The sequence below is a fragment of the Coturnix japonica genome, chromosome 20 (genome assembly GCF_054131305.1).
Source record: "Coturnix japonica strain WE chromosome 20, WE-NBRP24, whole genome shotgun sequence".
Lineage (NCBI taxonomy): Eukaryota > Metazoa > Chordata > Aves > Galliformes > Phasianidae > Coturnix > Coturnix japonica.
This window is the reverse complement of record NC_140682.1, coordinates 11,857,161-11,877,055: the sequence shown is the minus strand read 5'-3', so window position 1 is coordinate 11,877,055 and position 19,895 is coordinate 11,857,161. Positions and strand designations below refer to the sequence as shown.

The window sequence follows — 19,895 nt, the reverse complement described above, 5'->3', positions numbered from 1 at the left end:
GTGTGAGTAATTGCTGTTTAGTGTTGGTTTTTGTCCTGCTGTTAAAATGGGGTTGTTTTTTCTCTACAAAGCCTGATTAAGGCACTTAAGCTTATAACAACCTCTGTGGTAACAGGCTGTGTGTGGATTAACACTCATCCAGAAACACATGCAGAGGAAGCAGGGATGGTGCTGCTCAGGTCTTACTAAATGTAGGCTCAGCCTGATATAGATGCATTCCAGCGGAGATACCCAGCACTTACGTACTTTTGCTTTCACATAAATGCCCAAAATGAGCTGGGCATCAGCACGTTGTTAGAAAGCTCCCTGACTGTTTCCCAATTGATTCTTGTAGGACTTGGAGGGCTTTGAGTCTAAGACCTGGGAGATGGTGAAGAAACCCAAGGCAAGTGCTGCTCAGCTGAGCAAGAAAGCCAAGGAAAGCAAAAAGAAGCGATAAGGGCTTGAGCAGGAAGGCACAAAGGACAGCAGAATCGCCTGGAATGCTTCCTCAGAAGTGCACCAAAGGCAACGGACTGCGTGGTCTGTTTTTCAGGCCTGGCTGTGCTTTCCCTTTCGTGGACTGTGGATTGGAACTAAGGAAGCTGGAAGGGAAGGGCTTCCAATGCATTAGCAGCAAAGAGGACTTCACCTATTTGGGACTTGATATATGGCAAGAGCTGAAGACACTGCATTCCTTTAGGGTCTGTCTCTTCAGGGCCAGGGACGGTCTAGTGTTAGCCTGAAATATGGCTAGAAGGGTCTGGAGAGAGGTGGTGTCGTAGCCACAGAGTCTCTGTAAGGCATCTGGAGCTTCCTGATGCCAGCTCACTGCTTGGCTTGTTTGATCACGAATGAGTCAACGGGAGGAGAACCTGATGTGTTAGGTGCCCCAGAGCTTACAGTGGCTTTGAAGAAAAGGGTTCTGTGGTGGGTCTGCAAGTCTGCCATCCTTTTGCATACACAGACTGCCATCCTCAATTGACAAATGCACTGTGAGCCCAGGTCCAGCAGCAGTGCTGTGCTGTGTCTGTTCTCTACCAGAAGACTAGCAGCACATTTGCTGGAACCATCAGTGTGAGAAGGACCGCGTTTGCTTCTCTCCCTTGCTGTTGGTGGATGAGTCAGGTGGGCAGCATGAGGAGAACAGAACAAAGCATGCGAGACAAAAGCACTCCGAAGTTGCTTGGAGATCTCAGGACAAAGAAACATGACAAAAATATCTCACACCAATTACATATAATCTTTGTTTCAAATTAAAACAAAAGTAACTTTTTTAAAGTCATGCTGCCTCTTTCTGTTTACTATGAAAGCTTCTTGAGCTCCGTAGAAACACAGGGACATCCATGGCCTGTTCACGAGAGTGACGCGTTTAGGGGAGGCCTTTCAGCTCCTTCGATCTGTGTGAGGGTGGTTGGCTCAAACTTTCAGGCATGCGTGTGTCCGTGCTTGACTTGGAAGCAGCAAAATGTCTGCCAGAACACCTCCACCTTCCTGGAAAGAGGAAACGGTGCAATGTCTTAATTAATTTGCCTCTCATGAGGGATGTTGGCTCCAAGAGCCCCCATGGAGGTAGCAAAATAAAGGCAGTGTTTGTTAACAGGATCGGGGGATTAGATGAGGATTCAGTCAATTGATGATGGGGATTTCTGTAGGCCCCATGGCAAGTGTAGCTGTAGCAGGGAGCTGCCTGGCAGCCACTTGGACTGCAGGAGGAGCGGTGAGCTGGGTGAGCTCTGGCTGGTGTTACTTGGTTCCCTCCCCAGAAGAGGAAAGGAAGGAAAGACTGTGCGGTAAGTCCTCAAATTCCCAGGCATCCATCTCAAGCAGTTTTTCTCTTCCATTTTTGACTGTTCAAGCAGGTCTCCCTCTCTGACCACATGCTGTCCCGCTCACAGTGCATCCTTGTGCTCCTCCAGTGCAAGCTGCATGATCCCTTGAGGCAGGCTCATAAGCAGCTCGTGACCCGAGTTCCAGTTCACATAGTTCAATTAAATCCCTATTAATCCTGCTCAGACCTAATTGACTTTCATTCTCATACATGTGCTTCTCTCTGCTTTAGAGATGCTCTCTGCTGATGTTCCCCACTGGCAGCAGCGGAAGAGCCAAGGCTGTCTGTGAAGAGAACCAATACTTCCTTCTTGCTGCTCTGGAAGTTTTGAAGCCAAGATTCTTTCCCAGCCTGCTGTAAAAAACATGAAAAGAGCCCTTTGGTGTCTGGGTGCCAGGGAGGGTCAAGGCTCCGTGTGGTGATACTTAAGGAGAAAGCAATGAGGCTGTAGGAGGGGAGGAGGTGGTCGCTGCCTCTGTTCATGGAGGTAGTTCTTCCAGGAAGGTGTGCTGTTGCTCACAGCGTGTTCCAGCAGGGATCAAGATGACTGTATTGATTTTGTTTGCTTCTGAATCTCATGAAGCATCGGACTGACTGCAGCGAGGAAGTGGGATGATGAATGGAGAGTACTGGAGTTTGGATCCTGGCTGCTTGTTTGGTGATGAGGTTGGCTGCCGGGTTTGGTGCTCTGAAAGGATCTGACCCTCCTCATCCTCAGACCAGAAGGGATGATTTGGCTGTGGCCGTCCCACAAGAGATACGGAAGCAAACCAGTGTCGGCTTTGGTGTGTCTGAAACTGCTGCTGACTGCAGGGCAAAGGTCCTGCTCTCCTCCAGTACCTGTAGCTTGTGGCTTTGAGCAGTTCTTCTAAGTTTATGGAGTGGTTTCAGATCTGACATTCCTCTCCTAGCACCCAGGACCAATGCTTAGTCACTTCCCCGTGAGGAGGAATGACTTAGCATTAGGTAGTAGATGAGAACAGGATTCTTTCCTATGTTGCTCCTTTCAAAGCTCAATAACCACATGCTGCACGTGGGTAACAAGAGCCAAACAGGAGCCATTCCATCCCAGACTACACCTGCAGATGTCTCCACAAGGTCCGTCTGGAGAGTCTCACAGCTGAAGGTCCTGGGACTGCTCTTCCTCTCTCCAAACACACGGTAGCTGAGGAAAGCTCCCTATTAGCTGAAGAGACCAATTTCAGGACCTTCACTGACTGGAGGAGCCACTGTGGGACACAGGTGTCCCCTCCCACTCACCCTCTCTCCACAGCCGACCATGGCGCAGCTCTTGAAAAGATGACGGAGCTGTCTAAATCAAACCCTAGCACTGACTACATAAACAAATACATGGACTAGCTGCATGAAGAGCAAGCAGCAGACATTGCAACAGCAAGTCAAATGCAACCTCAAAGATTTACTAACGAAGAGTCAAAATGCTACATTTCCATGGGAAGCCTAAAACGGATCAACTCAGGTGTGACAGTGGCTCCCAAGGCGGTTCTGCTCCACACATTGCTGGTGCACTTGCTAAGACACCTCATCTTTGTCTTTGGACACTGGGAAAAGGGGAAAACATTTTGCTACTGGTATGTCATTCTTGGGAATGGGAAAGAAAGTGAGTGTGGGACTTGGGTCACATCACTGCAGCCTATGGAGAGCCCCTGGGGTGTGTAGCTGCCCTGCAGCACCGCACTGCCGCTCCACTGCTCCAACAACACCTACAGCAGCTGTGCACATAAAGATGGCAGACTACAGGGAGTGCCATGCAGGTGCTGCAGGGCTTCATCCCCTAAGCCCGCAGTATCAGCAGTGCCCAGCTGGCTTTGCTGCACAGCCTTATCACCTGAGAGTCTGCAGACTTGGGGGAAAAGCTCAGCAGCTGCGCAGCTGCCGAGGTTCCATGTCATGCCCATGACAAGGTTCCATAGCACATGACAGAAACCCAGCCTACCTGCAACCCCCAGCAGCAGTTCAATCCTTCATTTCTACACTTGTGCTTCATAACACCAAACCAATAACGACAGGACGAGCATCTCTTTGAGTCATTTTATAAAAGTATTTGACTTACAGAGATATTGTTACAGTTTCCTGAGTACTGGAAATTACAATACAAGGAAATTTCCACAATTAACTTCATACAGTATTTTACCATCCAGTGCTGCTGATCCCTGTTCATGTCCTTGTTCAATAGAGCAATACACAAACAGTGATGCTGGAAGAAAATGAAGACACCACAAGAATCAGGGGCTGGAGATACCAACAGAACCAAGAGCTGAATTCACAGACAGAGCACAGCATGTCAGAATGATGCAAACAAGACAATTTTAACAGGCTTTTCTTTTTCAAGTTTTTTTTTTCTTTTTCTGGAATAGAAACACATTAAAATATCAGCTCCCGCTGCTTGATCAGATGAAGACATGACGCATTTACTGTGCAGCTTCATATAGGAACACCTGAGCTACCTGGAGCAATAAGGCTTTGTTAATTCGTCCATCAGCAGCTCAGCAGCTCATTCAGTTTTTCATGTCATTTTCATAAGGCAAACAACGAAACAGAAGTTACTTTCATGTTTGAGAATTGGGATTAGTTGGCAGCTACATACGAGTATGTATTTGTTATGCAGTATGAATTCACACAGACCAGGTTGCTCAAGCAGTGCTGGGAGCAGTAAAGTCATTCATCTCAGCTGGAAGTCCAATATTACCTGGGGTAGCAGATGCTGTGGGGTTATCCACAGCATCCACGGGATGTTTCCTCCACATCCCCATAAAGAACAGCAAAGTGCACCAATGGTTCATAGGAACAACGTTTTATTTCTACAGAACATGCTGTAGAAAAACCAACAGACTTGTTGGCTTACAAAGCAAAACGTGTAAGTAAACATTATTTCAGACTTCAAGAACGTCGCCAATTGAACACACTGGCAGGTTCACTTTCCTCTTTGGCCAAATGCAGCATTTCACAGACTGCTTTTCCCAGCTGACTCTTTGTTTGCGGTACATTAAAGTAAGTTCTGGTGCTTGGGATATCCAGCCCACTTTCCCCATCCAATACAGCAGGAAAGACACAAACACGCCACTTAAATTAAAGAAAGAAATCATGGAGTAAGTGGAATCCGAGACTGCAAAAATATATACAAGCATCTGCCTTTTTCCTGAACTAAACATTTCAACCATAAAAATATTCAACAGCTGTACCCTATAGAACTAGGACTAAGGCTATTTCAATTAGAACTGCTTTGTGTTTTAAAAATACAGGGCTGAAAGCCTTTTGGGTGATATTTATACATCCACGGCATGTCTAGGTTCCCTACGTGAATCATAAATCATTATGCAGAACACAAACTAGTTGTCTTAGCTTAATCTTGCATTATCCTGTTTAATTTCACCTCTCCTGTAAATATGTTAGATAACTAGATTTCACTGTCAGAATTAACATAAACAGAATATTCATAAGGCTTTTTTCTTCTCCTTCTGAGCTGTATACGGTAAAATACCCATCCAGTGTTTTGGAATAGGCAGATCTTCCTCCTAGTAAAACTGTGAAGCAAGGATAGCTTTCACCGCCAGTGAGAAGGTTTCTGAAAGTGCTCAGTAGAAATCCAGAGTTTACATGGATAAAACCTCAGGATAACATCCATTTACTTACACGCAACTATTGTTAAATAATCCAAGTCAAGTCTACTTTACTATGAAGTGTGCAACAAGCAGAAGAAGCGAAGAAGAACATCACGCTGAGTTCACATTCTTCAAGGTGCAAATCCCAGCTATTCCTGCCCAAAACCTTCTGTTTCTTCAGTTGCAAATAACAGCTTTTCCTTCAGCTGCTCATAATTCTTATAGGCTGGAAGGTCCAAACGATTGAAACTGAAAACAAAGAGAAACCTTAAGTATTGAACAACAGTTTAAACCACCAAATATCCATTAGGAACACAGGCATATGAACTGTCCTGTTCAGAAGGAAAACTGCATTTGTACCCTCTAAAACACCTGTATCTTGACATGCACTTGTCTATGAAAGTGAGAGTTAAAGCACAACAAGCACCTGAGCAGCGATAACTGTCCATAACTGGCAATGTATTTAGTAACAAGTCTCACCTAATCTCTCTTCTGTATCTGAAACTTAAAATCTGAGCATCTTCACAAAGCACCAGCGTAACTGAGAAACTGAGCAGAAGCTACATTTTCTCCAGCCAAGAGGGAGCATGAGCGTGGCTATTTATTTTCATTGCCAAGATCGAGCGTGGTGATAATGAAAGATCAATCCCAAACTCTTTAAAAAAAGGACAACCTTAAGTACTAAAAGTAGCTGTACGTTTTTAGTGGTGTGCAGATCCATGGCGTTTACAATGGAATCAGCTCCACAACAAAACTGCTTTTCAGAAGTTCAACTATTACTCAGCAGAGCTTACTGCCATAGCCCAGTGCTTTGCTTTCACACAGTCTCAGACACTTCCATATCACACCCACTTCCTAAAATCTCAAAGTAGATTGCCATCCATAAGAACAGAACCACAGCAGAGTTTGATCCTTCGTACTTACCAGTAGTGACTTCCAGGTAACCAGTTTTCCTTCCCAACTTTCTCAATGCAAAATTTTTGGGGTCCGTTGCTCCCTGTACAAAAATCAAACAAGGAATTCTTAGGTCTAACTGCCTGTGTACACCAGTAGGTAATAAGTGACAACAGCACGTGAAAGCCATGAAGAGAAAACAAGACTATAACTACTTGCAGAGCACAAAGACATCTGTCTCTCACTACATCCCTCTGAAGAAATCCACGTAGTGAAATGCATAAATATGAAGCGGTTTTCAAAGAAACTCAACCACTGAATCACATCGTTGGTTTGGTACTGGAAGGAATCTCTGGAGTTTACCTAGTCCTGCCACACAGATCAACCAAGGATACCCAGAGCAGGCTGCCCTGCCAGGACCACGTCCAAACCATGGATCAAGTCACTGATGCAAGGCGTGTTCACATTCCATCCATCCCTTTTTCTATCACAGCTCTACCAATATGCAAGACTCAGATTCCATATAAATTCATTAAAAAATACCCTTAAACACACAGCTTGGTCCTTATTAAGAAAAAAGGAAATAACATGAGCATAAAATGCATTAAAGAGGGCTCGTTACCCGTGAGGTCAGCAAATCCTCCCACTGGTAACCTGCACGTTCCAGTAACAAACTGTAGAAATCTCATTCTCTTCTCATTATCTATTTATTTCCCAAACTGAAAAATAATAATTAACATTGATGTCAAGTTTAATATTGAAATGTTCACTTCCCCATCCCCCATGGGACAGCTGGATTAGCAGTTATCATTTACATTTACAAGCTACTTATCTGTTGAGTAATTCTGACTATTGCTCATTAAGCTGTTGCTGTGTTCTTGTGTGGAAAAAAGAAGTCTACAAACCTGCCAGAACCACAATATCTGTCTGCTGGTTCCGCTATCATGCCGGTAGATGGTATTGCCTCTGCCAGTCATTCAGATCAATTTCTTGAATTCCACACAGGAGCACCTTTAGGGAAGAAAAATTTCATAAACATGGAAACTACAAGCTACTACTTTGCTTCTGCAGCAAGACTATTGTACTGAAATACTACTGTACTTCAAAGCACCCGCAATCACAGTACGCTTGGTTTTAATATTAAACTCTTAAACTTCCACAGCAAATAATAACATCCGTGGCAACAAACAAGATACACCAGTAATGAAAACGAATGCATTTAGACATATAAACCATACTTTCTCATTGCTTAACCGTACCATTCTGTGCTAGAAATACGATGTTCTGCTGTAGAGTATAACTTGGAGAGAACAAAAGGAGCTAAAACCTGCTCCACTCTGTAATTTGACCATCCGCTGATATTTGGTTCTTATCTCCCTTGCTTTCTAGTTGCTCACTCTTTAGACACACGCAAATCACATTGTCAAGGATTACAAAAACACTGTCAGCCAAAAAATTTATGCTGGCAGAATCTTAATGTTAGAAATGTGTCTAAGTTGGTTGCAAAGAAGAAAGAGAAGACCAACACAGTAACCAAATACTACCTGATACATAAGGTTTCTCTCACACATCCTGAAAACAGAACCACCAGCCTTAATGAACTCTGCTCTTCAGACAATGACTGAAATGCAAGTATTACCTGTAGCAGCCTGGATCTGGCAATAGTCAAAGAATCTTTTACCTCCAGCTCCTTAGCATCAAAGGACCGCAGATACTGCTGGGGCAGAATTTCATTGAAGCCTTCAAAAGAAGCTTGTGTCTGTTCCTCAGCGCCTCAGGAAAGTCTCCATTCTGCTACCAGCCTGGAAAAGACACAGAAGGATCATTTAAAACGGGCTACGCTAACCCAAGTTCATCTTTGTTAGTTTGTTTTGAAATGAACCATAAGCTGTGTTAAGAAAAATGGCGGAAAGTTCTGGGGATAGAGCGCTGTGTAACTGTATTCTAATTGTATTCCTAACCTTCACCCTGCGCAAACAACTTTAAGTTAAAACCCTATGTTTCCAACCACCCAACTACGGAAAGGATTTCAGGCTCCAACAGGAGGCAGCATCTATTCACTGTTGATATTAATGAGAGCACAGGAGTCCCTTGCTGTTCGGAGGAAGAAAAAAATGCAGAGCTGTGTTCATCTAATATGTTCCATATTTGTTTCTGTTAATCAGGAAACTTTGCTCTGTGGTAGAAACTCCACTCTCCATTAAAAAAAGGAAGAAAAGCAGGCAGGAGACCCAAAGAACCTGAACCCAGGGAGAAGCAGATATTATGCTGAATTCAAGCCTAACCTGTCAGGAGAACTGGAATCAAAAGCAGAGATGAAACTCTGGGGAACGCAACACAGGACACAGAGTGTGACAAAAGAACATTGCTTAAGCTGCAATCTGAGCTCTCCCCGGCTTCCTCAAAACCAGAAGAGAACGATCTTCTGCAGGTACTCCCTCCTCTCTATCCCAATGAGTATTTTGCACAACTGCCAATGCCAATACGTTCCTTCTGCAAATGTCGCCGTTTCTGTGAAACCTTTCCAGATGACTCGTGACTAAAGCAATTTCTACTCCCTCATTCCTCAAGCCCTTCCCACACAAAAGCCTTCATAGATCAGATGGTAAGAAAGAGGGAATTCTACGGCCACAGCAATAAAGCGCGCAGAAAGCCCATCTGTTGCAGACAGAGGAGTGAGCCGTGCTTAACCAACACTGCTTCAGCGCACGCTTACAGTAAGGCACACCTACCTTGCGCTGGCCACGCAGGAAGCTCGTGACGCAGCTCCAGACGGCTCTCCTGAGGCCCAGCTTCATTTCACGGCCACTCACGCTCTGCTGCTGGACATTCTGCAACGGAAAAGCCACCGGATGCAAATCCCATCCCTCGCAGATGGCATCAGACCTCTGCTCTCATGGCAGTCACCACCGCCCTGCCCTGGGCAGCGCTTCCACTGCCCTTGCTCCTGCCACAAGACACCAACGTCTGCTTCTAACACGGCTCCACCATGGGATCCTGTATGCAATAGAAAAACACACGGAGGCTGCCAGCCACTGCAACACGCGCTGTGAAACCCCTGGCACTGCTGAGTCCCAAGAGCAGATGAGAGAAGCGTTTGCCTGCCATGGACGGGCTGCAGCGGGATTGAATCCTGCCTTCGAATCGGGACACCCCCAGGGAGAGCCTCCCTGGGGACCCAAAGACTTAAATGGAGGCAAGGTAACACTTTGCTATAGAAAGGGAAAGGGGAACTTCACAGAAACCAAGACAAAGGGTAACTGCAGATAGTTTACATTTAAAAGTGCAGGGATAGGGGGAATTACAGACACTTAGTCAAAATAAAACCGGAGACCTCTGACAAGAAGAAGGATTAGATACCCCCGGGCAAGATGATGCTGACATGGGAGAACGATACCAGCAGATAACACCAAGAAGAAAACAGAAGAAGAATTTCACCCCAAAACAACGGCAAGGGTCGCGGGGAATGGGGTCATAGGGAATGTAATGAATATGTAATCAAACTGAGGAGGAGACTATTGATTATGTATTAGCTTGACCTATATCTGTAACACACTTTTCTCCTTACGCTGTGCATGTTTGGAGGAGCTATCCCCCTTGCACCCGGCGCTGCGCAACGCTGGAATAAACATACCTGCTTTAGAACCCATCTCTGCATTACAGAGTTTGATTCCGCAAGTCATCTTCCTGCCGCACAGCCCAGCACGGCCGGAGCCGCACCACACGATCCGGGCCGGGGCCGGCTCAGGCTCTGCCTCCAGGCTTTTGGGGCCGGCCGGGTGACTCCGCAGCACAGCGAGACCGTGGAGCCGCCCGGGAGCCGCCTCTGGGTGCCGGCAGCGCCGCGAGCTCCTCCCCCGACAGCCCCTCCGTGCCCCCGCACCGAGGCCCGACCCCGTTGGCAGCACAGAGCCCGCTCCTCCCGGCCCCGCTCATGGCCGCCATGGCCCGGAAGTGCTCTCCGCCGCCTGCAGGAAGCACTTCCTGTCACTGGCACTGTCACGTGGCTCAGGCCGGGCTGGGGCCTGTTGGGGGGGGGCGGCTGCCGGAAAAGGACCCAAAATTCACGTCTCATTTCGTGTCTTTCCTCTCGCTTTCCTTCCTTTACCTTCCCCTTCCCTTCCTTCCTTCCTTCCTCGCCCTCGTCCCCTTCCCTTCACCACCTCCCTGTGTCCATTCCAGCGTCTGGCCACCCTTTCTGAGCAGTAATACCTCGTAGTGTCCAGCCTGAATCTCCCCTGTCGCAGCTTGAAGCCATTCCCTCTGGTCCTATCATTAATGACACGAGAGAAGAGGCCGAGCCCCAGCTCACTACAGCCTCCCTTCAGGAAGTTAGAGAGAGCAATGAGGTCTCCCCTGAGCCTCCTCTTCTCCAGGCTGAACATTCCCAGCTCCCTCAGCCTCAACTCATACGGCCTGTGCTCCAGACCCCTCACCAGCTTTGTTGCCCTCCTCTGAACACGTTCCGGGGCCTCCATGTCTTCCTTGCACTGAGGGGCCCAAAACTGAACACAGCACCCGAGCTGCGGCCTCATCAGTGCTGAGAACAGGGGGGACAATCACCTCTCTGCTCCTGCTGGCAACACTGTTTCTGATGCAGGCCAGGATGCAGTTGGCCTTCTTAATATACAGCAAAAGAATCTCCTGAAAAGGAAACCAGAATATCTGGCAACGTGAAACAAAGTTCTGATTCATAAAAGACTGGCAGCAAGGCCTGAATCTCTTGTGTAATCTGCTCTTGATTTATCCCATTAGCACTAGGTGGAAAGCAGAAGCTTCCTGAGACGTGATAATCAAAACCTAGTCCAATGCCTTTAAAAAAGCCTTTAAGAGATTACTCCTCCTTGTCTGTTTAAAATAAACTTAGGTAATACAAAAGGTTGGAAAATTTTTGGACAGCTCCCCAGGGCCGGGGTTTGGAAGGCTGTATTGACGAGAGTCAATCAAGCTCCGGCTGCAGGCGTATATGTGTGTGCCAGTTCTTTAACACAGTAGAAATCACAACTTGCTGCACGATCAAAATTCTGCATGTGCTACTCCTGAACCCCAATGACTTCCAACGGTGTTAAATTACCCCTTGATCTCAAAGCTGAACAAAACAACAAAATGCCACACCGATACTGAATACATAAAAACAAACAACTCCTTGGGCCTCAAGGGGAGGCTGATGCACAGGCCACGGCTGCCAGCGTGCAGCTGGGCTTCCCAGGGCAAACAGCAGCACACGGTGCATCAGAAGCTGAAAGAACCCTCAGGGAAGAGAGGCCAACTCAAGGGGCTGAGCACGGGACACCCTTCTTCCTGCCGGGCTGCTTCCCCTCCTCTGGTTTCTTTCTGTCAGTCCTCAGAGAGCAAGGAGATGCTCACAGCCTGTCACCAGCACTTACGGGTTGGCTGAAAGGCCACAGGTTGGGAAGACCAACAAGGAAATGGGGGAAAACCTGCACTGCACCATGTCAAGGGAGAGACGTGAAGCCGACCGCTTCATCGCCCTGCGATTGCCAGCCCGAGCGAGGGACGTTCTGACCAGCTACTGAAAGAGGCAGCACCAGGTTTAGAAAGTTCGCTTCAATTTTATTGCGTGCAAGAAGATTTGGCTTCTATTTATTGCCCCACCCACACCCCAAAATGAAACCCCAGTGCCCAGGATTTCCGCTTAGCAATCAGTCACTCAGCCTCCAGTCAGACCCAAGGAGAAGCCAAACCCCGGGGCTACGTCACCTCCTCCCTCTCCAGTCCCAGCCAGCCCTATTTCAACCTAACCCTACACCAGGCCTGGACCTCAAGAGACACACCCTGAAGGAACACAGCGTCTCCAGCTCTTGCCATACACCAAGTCCTGCCTATGTGAAGCCCTCTTTGCTTCTAACGCAGCACAAGCCCTTCCTGTCCAGTTCACTTCCATCATCTCCACTGTCCATGACAGGGAAAGCACGGCTGTGCCGGTAAACTGGACTGTTGAGTCAGCAGCTTTTGGTGCCACCTCCGAGGAAGCGTTGCAGGTGGTTCTGCTGTCCTTTGTAGCTTCTTGCTCAAGCCCTCATCGTTGCTTTCTGCTTTCCTTCTCGGCTTTCTTCCTCAGCTGAGTAGCGCTTGCCTTGCCTCGGCAAGCTTGCTGCAAGAGGGAAAAAAGAGGCACTATTTCACTCACGCACGCTGCCAGCACAGGCTGACTTAGAGAGCTGCTCGCAAGATATCCCTGGGCTACGGACCCAAGAACAAGGAAGGACACAAAACTCACATCTGCATTGTCTGTTACCGCATGCCAAGGAAGAGTCCTCACACTTGAGCACTGCCCCACTTGCAGCTGAGGGGAGGAGGAGCTGGAAAGGACAGGTGGACAGAAAAGAAGGTAAAAGCTGAAGAGGCGAGAATCAACTTCTCCCCGAGGCAGATCACACCTTCGTGGCCAATCTTTTAGGGATGCTCACCATTCCTAATCCTAGCGTTAGCAAGATGAAAATTCACCACCTACCTTTTCACGCTCCTTGCGTACGCACTGAGGGCCGTGCCGTGGCTGTGCTGCACAACACCAGCGACTGAAAGAAAGCACGCAGAGAGCGGATCTGTTGCAGACAGTGCCAGGAGCTGTGCTTGAACAACGCTTACGGTAAGGCACGCCTACCTTGCCATGGCCACACTTTGGGAGCTCTGGGACACAGCCACGTGTTGCTCTCCTGAGTCCCAGCTCCATTTCTCAGCCACTCACGCTCTGCTCCTCCATGTTCTGCAAAGGAAAAGTCCCAAGAGGGAAATTCAGTTCATCGCAGATGTCATCAAACCTCTGCTCTCAGGGCAGTCGCACTCATTGCTCGGGGTGAGCAACCAGCTGCGTGCTTACCCAAGGAGCAGTGGTTACTTTGACTTGAGCGTAGCAGCCAATGCCTGACTGTAAGTACGAACACTAACCTATGCCTAACTCTAAAATAACAACAAAAACCTATACCTAACCCTAAAGAACATACAGGAACCTATCCCTAACGCTAAAACTAAACTGAACACTAACACTAACCTAACGCTACCATCAACAACAAAGAACAGAACAAGCACCTAACTCCAACAGGGGGAAGAAGGAACTGGGGGCCCACAGAACCGGAGGAGCAACAGGGTGGAGGAGAAGAAGATGTTAAATAATGCCACCCAGCTAACGCTGGAGGCAGGGGCCGCGCAGCAGGAAAGGAGCCGAGTGCCTGGACCAGTGATGGTGAAGCTGTGACCATGCCAACGCGGGGCCTGGCACGGTGGTGTGGTGCCAGGCCAGCTATGCCGCGGGCGGATCCACATCCATGGGCTCCTCTGGAGGGGGATCCACCTCCATAGGTTCCTCCGGAGGGGGATCCACATCCATGGGCTCCTCTGGAGGGGGATCCACCTCCATAGGTTCCTCCGGAGGGGGATCCACATCCATGGGCTCCTCTGGAGGGGGATCCACCTCCATCGGTTCCTCAGGAGGGGGATCCACCTCCATCAGTTCCTCAGGAGGGGGATCCACCTCCATTGGTTCCTCTGGAGGGGGATCCACCTCCATAGGCTCCACATGGGTGGTGGTCACGGGGCTGGTCCAGGCATGATGGTAAATGGCTCTCTTACCCCTCCTCTGCCTGATGGTCATGGTGGGCCCTCTCCTCCTTCTCACTCCTAGGGCCCCCAGCTCCATCTTCCCGCTTGAAACAGGGAAAACTTCTACCCTAGCCCTCTTAGCTGCTGACATGGCTGTTATCTGCCACAGCTGTCAGAGGCGAGTGTGTTGTGTGCGGCAGCGGTGACCAAGGTGACATGGAGAGGGTTCTAAAATGGCGGCCGCACTGCTGGCACTGGCGTTCCACATAGGATGAGGAGGGGGCTGGAGGTCAGGGCACGACATGGGAGCTCCAAGGTGCTCCCTGTGCCCAGCGGGCAGCCCTTCTCTCTGGCCAGCAAGAGGTCACAGAAGAGCCAGCCCCAAGTAAAGGGCCCACGGCCTCCTTCACTCTCCTTCACTCCTCTCCTTCACCCTCCTTCACCCTCCCCCTTCTTCCACAAGGGAATCTTTTTGGGCTGCCATACTGTCGTGGTTTTGTATTTTTTTCTATTGGTATTCACAGTATCACAGTATCACAGTCTTGTGCGGGTTGGAAGGGACCTTAGAGATCATCGAGTCCAGCCCCCGGGACCCAAAATTAACGTCTTGTTCTGTGTCTTTCCTCTCGCTTTCCTTCCTACCCCTTCCCTTCCTTCCTCACTCTCGTCCCCCTCCCCTCCCTTCCCTTTGCTTTCTGGCCACCCTCGCTATCCAGCTCTGCCCCGGAGATGCCTCCAGCAGCTCATCTCCACAGGCAATAGATGCTCGCGCTGTGTTTCTTTGGACGTGCGGATCGCAAACTCCATCAGCACAAAGCAGTTACAAACAGGTGACTGTCCTTTCCCATCCCCTGCCGGTTTATGCAGAGCAACACAGTGCACCCGGCCCTTGGGCTGGGGGTCCTGATGGTGCTGGGGCTGATGGTGGCTGAGGCCGTGAGCAGCCAAAGGAACAACCAGGACAGCTGCCAGCCCTGCAGTGAGACACGGCTCCCTCTGGAGCACCCCGATGGAAGGTTGTGCTGCCACAGCCACCCAGATGGAAGGGCTCAGTCAGTCCGTGCCCAGCACACAGAGCTCCCTGTAACTGGCGTCCTCCCCCCTGAGAAATATCCAGCAGTGGATATTTCTCCTTAAGTCCTTTGTGATGAAATCAATGAACCATCCCTTCCTTCTCCTGCTGCCTCCAGTTGTCACCTCTGTGGGATGGAACAAGGTTTAGGGTGGACTTTGAACTCTATATGTCTTGGGGACCCAGTGGGCTCCTGGGACACGTACCCACAGCAGCGCTCTGTGCCTTCATTTCCCTCTTGGCAGAGCAGCTCCTGCCCCCCTCTTCTCCTCCAGCTTCTTTCATTGCACACAAGTCCCCAGATCTGCCTCTGCAGCCGTAAACCTTCCCAGAGAACTTGTTCTCCCATAGGGCAGACATAGTCACCCTCCTCACTGCGCTTCAGGTTGGATGCTCTCAAAGAAACAGAGATTTCAGCCTCACCCCATCACAATGCTGACCGTTTCCACAAAGAGAATCACCTTCTCAAGAGGCTCCAACTGTGCCCATGTACACAGTGTCACCAGTGGACCAGTCACCCCAGAAGTTGCCAAAGTGTGTGGTGGGACAACTCACATGGTCTGGTGATAAGGAAAAGAAACTCTGGTCCTTCTGCCCTGGTCCTGATGCTCCCTGAAAGGGGCTTCCATGCAATGCTCTACAGAGGCAGAGGACTTGCTACATTTAGAGGTGCAGAAAAACCTTTTTCTCCCCGGCTTCTCTCTTGGGACCAGTGACAACTTCTGCTAATGGAGAATGCATTGCAAGAGACCCTGGGCCACCTCCGCGGCCTGAGACCACCACGATTAAACAGTGTCACACCAACAGTGTAGGACATTGTTCTGTGATTTCCCCACGCTGGTACCCACAAACACCTATCCACACACACACACACGATGCTTTGGGTTTGGTTTAAAGGAATCAGAAACAGCTTCTAGGCTTTAAACAGCAAATAGCCCTTAACATTCTGCAGACCCTGTAAGTCTCTCACTTAAGTGCACCACTGCACCAGATTTGTACCCAGAGGGCTGAGAGGAGTCAGCCTGGGAGGCTGATGGACTGATGCTCAAGACAGCAGGCAAGTGAGTGACAGAGACCATCACTGCACACGTCACCTTCCCAGTGGCACTGGTTTTCCTGGCAGCTGCTCCCGGGGCAGAGTAACAGCCCAGCAGGGACCTGGGATCAAGCTGTGCCACCAGACCTTACAGGGAGGTCAAAAGAAGCCAGGAGGGGAGTATTGCATGGGCAGAGCTTCCTGCTGATGCCAAAGGCTGGCACAGTCTGGAGCACACACCTCTGCCTGTTTGGCTCTTGCCCGGGCAGAGTGCAGCTTGATTACAAAATCACACAGAATCACAGAGTCGTAGGGCTTGGAAGGGACCTCTAGAGATCATCGAGATCATCCAACCCCCCTGCCAGAGCAGGCTCCATACACCACATCACACAGCTCGGAATCCAGGCGGGTCTTGAATATCTCCAGAGAAGGAGACTCCACCACCTCTCTGGGCAGCCTGTTCCAGTGCACCATCACCCTCACTGTAAAGAAGTTCTAAATATGATAACGAAATACAAGATAACACAATATAATATAATTGAGGCTAACAAATCGAACAGAGAGAGAGTCCCCGAAAACGGCTCTTGGTCTTGTTGAACCTCATCCCAATGAGTTCAACCCAGCCATCCAGCCTGTCCAGATCATTATGTGCTTACCATGGTGGAGGCAACCGCTGGGCAGCTTGAAACATATGCAGTACCCCATCATGCAGTACTGCCCTCTAAACACCATATTAGGTCTCAAGAAAAAAGTCCTGTGGCTGCGTGGCACCCCAGAAAGAACTGAGTCAGATAATGGGGCTCTGATTACTAGTTCTGCCCTCTGGTGCCCAGTGAAGAAACACCCAGATCACTGACCAGGATGCTATCTGTGATCAAGCAGCTTTGATTGGCAATTGCAATGGCAGGTCCCCTGCAAGCAGGAGAGCATGCAGAAAGCAGCGTTGCATCTTTTAGGCCGTGTTACTCCACGCTGATCTCCTTCTGCCCCGGTTCCTCATTGGCTGAGTACTTCAGGCTCACAATCATCCCGACTCCCCACTGAACATACTGGATCCCCCTTCCCTTCCCTTCCCTTCCCTTCCCTTCCCTTCCCTTCCCTTCCCTTCCCTTCCCTTCCCTTCCCTTCCCTTCCCTTCCCTTCCCTTCCCTTCCCTTCCCTTCCCTTCCCTTCCCTTCCCTTCCCTTCCCTTCCCTTCCCTTCCCTTCCCTTCCCTTCCCTTCCCTTCCCTTCCCTTCCCTTCCCTTCCCTTCCCTTCCCTTCCTTTCTTTTTCCATAACACAGTGCAAAGGAAGGCCTCCAAGGCCAAATTCCAGCCTCCCAGGTGCCCTGCCAGCCAAAAGGCAATGGGCCAGTCCAGGGGCTTGGAAAGGTAGAAGAAGGGAGAGGTTAGGAATAGTGTAGGGTAAGGGTTAGGGATAGGGATAGGGATAGGGATAGGTATAGGGATAGGGTTAGGGTGAGGGTTAGGGTGAGGGTGAGGGTTAGGGTTAGGGTGAGGGTGAGGGTTAGGGTGAGGGTGAGGGTTAGGGGGGATGTTCATTGTATACCACAAGGGAATTTGATGCTAGGGCAGTGCAATCGGTAACTCTGTGTATATATATGTATACAGACCAGTGTGCATATTGTGTTTTTATGATTGTTTATTTGTATTTAGATGTTTATATTAAGTATGATGTTGTGATGTAGAATAGCAAGAGAATACAATATTCTATAGATAATAGAATATAGATGTATAATAGATATAGTTATATATTACATATATATTAATAGATAGAGATAATGGATATAGATATATAATAATATAGATGTAGCAATAATATTGCTATAGAATAGCAATATTACTAAGCCATGACATTTTTTATCCCTTGCCTCAAACACTTCCAGCTATAGGGTTTTGCTCCTAAAGAGGCAAGGGGTCTTGGAAGAGTCCTCGCTCTCTCTCCTTGTTCCTTTGCTTTTCTTCAGGGAGGTGGCATGCAGGAATGACACAAATGGGTCTCAGTGGCACAGATGGAACTCAGCAGCTGTTTCGCAGCCTCCAGTGGAGCTCTGACTGTCCTGGACACCCCACGCCCGCATCAGCGTGGGTAGTGTGTGCCCTTCCTGCGGGGTGGGTCTTTGGTCTTTGGAGACTGACCCCTGGGAGACCCCGTTCCTTCCTTTATGGCTGGCAGGAACTCAGATCTGACAACGGGCGGCTCCTCGGGCAGGCTGGGCTCGCCACGAGATGTTTCTGCTGCCATCTTTTCAGTGGGAGACTCATTTTCTTCCCTTATGGGTGGCAGCAATACAGATCTGTTGCGGGTGGACTGCTTGGGACGGCTGGTCTCACCACAAGAACGTGCTGCTGCCATTTCCTTTGGTTGCTCCTGTGCCTCCCTGATCTTCTTAACCCTCTTCCTGAGAAGTCTCACTGAGTCGCATGCCCGAAGCGCCAGCATGTTTGGTTTGTCTGGGGACTCTAAGGATAGGCTGGATGAGGCCCTTGAGCAAGATGGTTGCTCTTGGCTGCATGAGGCCTCACGCTGGGCTTCCTCTGCTCCTCCTTCTTCATCGAGGAACTTGACACGTCTTGTTCGGGCCAGGTTTTCTTGGCTCTCTGTTCCCTCTAGGCCCTGCAGCTGGCAGCTCATCGGCTGCTCTGGGGCTACGGGCACTGCCCAGACGGGTGGCAGAACACTGAAAGGACAGAGCGGGAGGGGTCCGCCTGAGTGGCTGATGGCTTTGAAGCCACATCCCTCAAGCCTGAGCCAGGAGCCTGGGCTGTAATGCAGCCTTCCCCACAGACAGCTGACCGGTTGCCCCGGGGCTCTCTGGTGATGTGGAGAGGGGCCAGCCCTGTGAACTGGGGGGCTCCTGACATCCCCATCCCGGCACTCCCGGGAGGCCACAAACAAGCAGCGACCCTTTGGAGTTAGGGAATGGGCTCTTGTTGGGTCACCCCCATGCACATCCCAGACCACAGCCTCCAGCCTCACCTGTTGGCAATGCTCTCCCTCCGCAGTCTGTTCTTTACTTTTTGAAACTGCTCTCTATCAACACTTGCAGTGCTGAGGCGCCTGATGTATGTTGGAGTGTTATCAAATCTCACTGCAGTAGGGAAGGAAGAGGAGATTCACCGTCAAGCCTTTGGCTCGCTCACAAGCAGCACTCAACTCAGACCTCTTTCCCAGAACCCGCCCTGAAACCATCTCTGTCCCCACTCCTCCTCTCTGCAGTTCAGCTCTGTTTTGGGCTGCATGAGGGACGCTGGCTTTGGGAAAGAGGAGCTGGCTGGTGACAAGAAGGCGGCAGGGTGACTTTTGAGGTCCCTGTCCCTGCAGTGGGGGAGGGCAAGGCCTGAGATCCCCACATCCTCCTGCCATAGCCAGGGATGGGGGTACGTCACACCCAGCACCTTCCTTTTGGATAGGCCAACCATAACCTAAGGGGAAGAGGCCGTGCTGTGCCGGCAGGATGGTATGCTGCAAGTGAGAGCCCTGGGCTGATGGTCAGCAAGGGACTGCCCACCTCCAGTTGGTTGCTCATGCTGTGGAAAGGAGCTGGAAGCCACTTTACCTTTCTTGTTCCCAGTAAGAGGTGGCAAAGTCTCTTCTTCTGTTGACTTCTGTGCCCCAAACAAGCTCCCGGAGGACTTGCGGCATCGCATGGGCGGCAGTTTGGAGACTAACTCCATTTGGAACCTGTAAGCGAGGAGAAGGCAGTGAGCGGTGTGACGCAGTGCAACAGCAATCCTTGCTGCTCTCTCTGCTTGCCTGCTCGCAAGCACGTTTTCATGCTGCATGAAGGCTTTCTAAAGCCGTTAGCAGGGTCACTTGGGATAGGAGGAGGGGAAACAGTTTCAGGCGGAAAGAGGGAAGACTGGCTTTGGATGGGAGGAAGAAGGTTTTAGCTGGAGGG

The 19,895-nt window shown here is 49.7% G+C and overlaps 1 protein-coding gene and 1 long non-coding RNA gene across 16 annotated transcripts in view; both read right to left on the bottom strand.

Moving 5' to 3' along the window:
* LOC146757669 (uncharacterized) overlaps positions 1-10,954 on the bottom strand; it is a 321,308-nt gene extending 310,354 nt beyond the window's left edge. The window contains exons 1-8 of one of the 12 annotated variants that reach the window (XR_014936063.1): positions 9,959-10,390; positions 9,057-9,155; positions 7,964-8,126; positions 7,230-7,335; positions 6,947-7,043; positions 6,355-6,427; positions 5,462-5,679; positions 3,846-4,891 (exon numbers count right to left, since the gene is read on the bottom strand). The gene's annotated coding sequence lies outside the window, so the exon portion shown is untranslated. The other 11 variants (XR_014936060.1, XR_014936062.1, XR_014936059.1 and 8 more) reach the window with 11 other exon arrangements.
* A 923-nt stretch (positions 10,955-11,877) lies between these two features.
* The window catches only part of LOC146757656 (uncharacterized), a 594,671-nt gene continuing 586,653 nt past the window's right edge, over positions 11,878-19,895 (bottom strand). Inside the window, exons 3-6 of one of the 4 annotated variants that reach the window (XR_014936050.1) lie at positions 12,950-13,051; positions 12,800-12,863; positions 12,537-12,647; positions 11,878-12,439 (exon numbers count right to left, since the gene is read on the bottom strand). This is a non-coding gene — a long non-coding RNA (uncharacterized LOC146757656). Of the gene's footprint in view, positions 12,440-12,536; positions 12,648-12,799; positions 12,864-12,949; positions 13,102-19,895 lie in introns of those variants that run through there. The other 3 variants (XR_014936049.1, XR_014936052.1, XR_014936051.1) reach the window with 3 other exon arrangements.